Genomic DNA, 4,113 nt, shown 5'->3' on the forward strand with positions numbered 1-4,113 from the left:
CAGTTCCATCAAAAAGAATGAGCCAAATATTCCATTAGCACTAGCCGTTTGTGACCTCAGATCTGTGTTCATCGTCTTAACCACAGCATCATGGTTACACCTCTGGTCTCCATTCTTGCCTGGAGTCCAACCTTCTCCTGTTCCTTAGCTTTACTTTTTCTTCTCCTGGTATGCTGGGGCCGTATGACCTTGCAGTGTGTCTTAGCTGGAATTCTGTCTCCCAGAATCCCCTTCCTTGTGTGGTTCTGAGCGTGAGCTGGTCAGAGAGAGGAAGTTGGCCAAAGCAACCTCTGAGAGAAACAGACGCAGAGATACCAGTTACTGCCAGTTGCTTTGTGCTTTCCTGCTCTTGAGGTCAGCTCTTCTTCCTCGCTGCTGGCCCTGCTGACCACCAGCCACCGTGGCCTGCCAGCAGATGTAGAGACGACAGACAGACTGCTGCATCGGCTCTCCGCCTCCGCTGTGGTTCCTCTCCATTAGCCGGACATGCCTGGCTTCCTGGATCCTTGCAAACCCCACATCGTCCATCTCCACCAATGCTTCAGAAAGGCTGGGTAGAGATTCTTCCCAAACCTCAACGCTTCTTGTCAGGCTTTCCCTCTCAGGTGTTCCCACAATTTTGTCAGATCTAATTCCTTTAGTAAAGTCCGATTCCAAGGACTCTCCTTCCCCTTCCCTGATGGGACTTCAACTCATATGCATGAAGGTTATCACGTGGTCCATCTGCCAAGTAATGCTTATTTTTCCAGTTATCAACATTGTTTTAAATACAGATACTTCCTGTCTAAATACGTAATAGGCCTGCCTTTCTCTTCTAAGTAGTATGACTCGGTGATAATAATGTAATGTAATAGATAACAAATCTAGTATGTAGTATAATTTGGTATTTCCCAAAATATGCTTTGACCATTTTAGATGGGATATAGATAAATGCGTTAAAAACTAAATAGATATTGTGAAGTAGAAAATATAGCTGATATAGAAACTCATTTCATGGGTGTTATTGCTCAGAATGGAGCCAAATTTACTTAGACTTAAAAAAAATGAATGATTGGAGAGTTACTGTGATGATAGGGTATAACTCATGAAGATGCTATGAGAATGACTGACATTTGGGATGCTCTGATCCAGTTACTGATGTGAGGGGCCAGGAGACCCGGGTAGTACCTCCCCCACGTCATGGAGTTACAGAGGCAGATGGCTGCCTCTGTGCTCAATGCGAGGTAAACTTCATGAGCACTCGAGTCCTCCCCCCAGGTGACCCATCCAGCCCCAGTCTGTGTCTGGATCACTGGCCCTAATATTTCAGCCTACACATTTTCTGATTCCTCAGCACTTTCCCCACCTGCAATCACTCATGTGCTTACTTCTACCACTTTTTTCTCTCACTGGCTACCCATGGCTCCCATTGACAAACTCCCCATCTCTTTTCATATCTTAGTCTTTTAAAAAATTTTTTTAATGTTTTATTTATTTCTGAGAGAGAGAGAGAGAGAGAGAGACAGCATGAGCAGAGAAGGGTCAGAGAGAGAGGGAGACACAGAATCTGAAACAGGCTCCAGGCGCTGAGCTGTCAGCACAGAGCCCGATGCAGGGCTCGAACCCACGAACCGTGAGATCATGACCTGAGCTGAAGTCGGACACCCAACCGACTGAGCCACCCAGGTGCCCCATCATATCTTAGTCTTATAAGTCATGTATCAACTGGAGATTAGAGAAAAAAATGTTCTTAATTGCAAAAGAAGGGGATGGTCACTGAGGACATTTGAGGAGTGAAAATAAAGTGTGCGAGTTTTTCCTTGCTCACCCATTACTTTCACTCAAATCTCCTTCTCCAGGGGCAAACTCTTTCCCAATTTGATGTAGATTCTTCCAGAAGTTGTTTTTCTTTTTAAGTACTTGTACATAGGAGTTTTAAAAAATAAAATGAGGCATTCTACGCTTACTATTCAAGTCATTCTCTTTGGCGTTTGTCAGTAAATCATGGATCTGCTTCTGTGTTATATACATGCCACTGCATCCTTTTTAATAGCTGCATAGAAATGTTACAATATACTTTTTTTTCTTTTTGAAAGTGACTCCTACAGGCCATTGAACCACTTTCTATCTGTAACAGCCTTAGAGGAATTGAAAAAACAGTTACTCAGATCATTTTGTGTGTTATGTGGTTCAGGTAAGAAACCCCACTTGAGAGAGACTGGATCTGACAGAACTTTGAATGTTCATCCCTCTCTTGCCTGAGGATCTCCTCAAATTTCTCATTTCCTCCTATTTTAATAAGCCATTTCTCCTGTAGCTTGTCTCCTCCACAAAGCCTTCCTGAATCAATAGATGAGATCAGTGTTCCTCTGAATATACAGAGTTATACACATATACGCATGTACATACATACTCACACACACTGTAGGGGAGGGGAAAACAGCCTTCTCCTCTGCCCTCCTCGGTTCTGTGACTGGGGCTCTGGAAACTAAACTGTCAGAGGTCAGACTAACAAGAGGAAAACCAAGCTTATGAACGTGTGTAGTGCACACTCAGTGATGAGCAACTCAGACTTGGGGCTTGTCCAGCATCTTAACAAAGAATAACAAATATGTAGAAGTGACAAAGGAATAACGTTTAGGGTTTTAGGAGTGGTAAACTGTGGGAAGATATATCTATATAAGGAAACCAATGGAAGACAAATGTTGTTTTAATAAGGTTTGCTATGTAGATTCCATCTCTGGGCTGATAAGAGTCATTCTGCCCTTCCTGGTAGAGGAAGGGCACCTTTCTTGTGGGACATTTCCATCCTACGTTTAGGCGAAAAAGAGGAGGTCAGAGAGTTCTTCCTGCATCTCCTGTTTCCATTTATTTATTTATTTATTTATTTATTTATTTATTTATTTTGAGAAGAGAACACCAGTGGGGGAGGGGCAGAGAGAGAGGGGGAGGGAGACTCCCAAGCAGACTCTGTGCTGTCAGCATGGAGCCTGACATAGGGTTTGATCCGCCAAACTATGAGCTGATATCAAGAGTCAGATGCTTAACCGACTGAGCCACCCCAGTGCCCTTGCATCTGCTGTTTCTTAAGTGTCTTCAGCTCAAAATAATTCTTATGCTAAAGTGATGTGCTTCCCCTATAATGCATATAAGGTAGATGAACCTACCATGGCTTCCTCTAACATTAGCTCTTACTATTAAAAATTTCAGCTAAGACTTACTAAGCACATTTTATATGCCAGGCACTATGCTAAGCATGTCACATAATCTATGACATCAATGAGGCTCAAAACAGTTAAACAAATCTGCCCACAGTCCTACAACTAGTAAATGGGAATAAATGGGGAATCGAGCTCACTTCTTTATGACTGCAGATTACCTCTGCATCTCAACAGCCTCAGCACTATCTTTGGGCTAACCTCAGACAGGGGTTGGAGTGGAGTGAACTCTGTGTTTGAGTTTTGCTGGGCCAGGCACCCCCTAGGGCTGAAGAAACTCCTGTGTTATCAATCTTAACTTGTTAGCAGTGAGAGGTGAGGAAGGTCTTTACACACAGTGCGCACTTAGATCCATTTGAATGATGACTCTGCTACTTTTATAACCCTGATCGCAGTTAGGACCGAAGTCCAGCAGTCTGGGCCGCTCGATAAATCCCTGTCACCGTGATTGCTGATGGCTTGTTTTCTTTCCTTTGCTGGAGTATTTATAGAAGAACTTTTAGCAAGCTCCAAAATGTAATACTCTCTGCAGATACTTTTTGAACTTTGAAACTATGTCCTGCAAAGAGAAAAAATCACTAGGATTTCAGATAGGCTCACATACTGATGTATAAGTACATCTCAGAGAACTCAGCTATGCCTAGTCGAATCCAGTGGTCTTCCTATCCAATTCTACCACTATTTAAAATAAGCTAGTAACATATTTAAATACATTCTGACTAAAGTAAAAACGTAACCATCATTTTACTAATTTTATTGCCTAAAACAAGTTGTTGAATCACTTCAAACTCTTCTCAGAATCCCAGAGTCAAACAGGAAATTTAGAAACCATGTGGTCCAATACTGCTGTTTTTCAGAATAAGACAGAGGTACAGAAAAGAGAGTGAATTTGCCTGAGTCACAAAGCCAGTCTTTG

The sequence above is a fragment of the Hyaena hyaena genome, unplaced genomic scaffold, assembly GCF_003009895.1.
Source record: "Hyaena hyaena isolate Hyena2069 unplaced genomic scaffold, ASM300989v1 scaffold_184, whole genome shotgun sequence".
NCBI classification, from domain to species: Eukaryota; Metazoa; Chordata; class Mammalia; order Carnivora; family Hyaenidae; genus Hyaena; species Hyaena hyaena.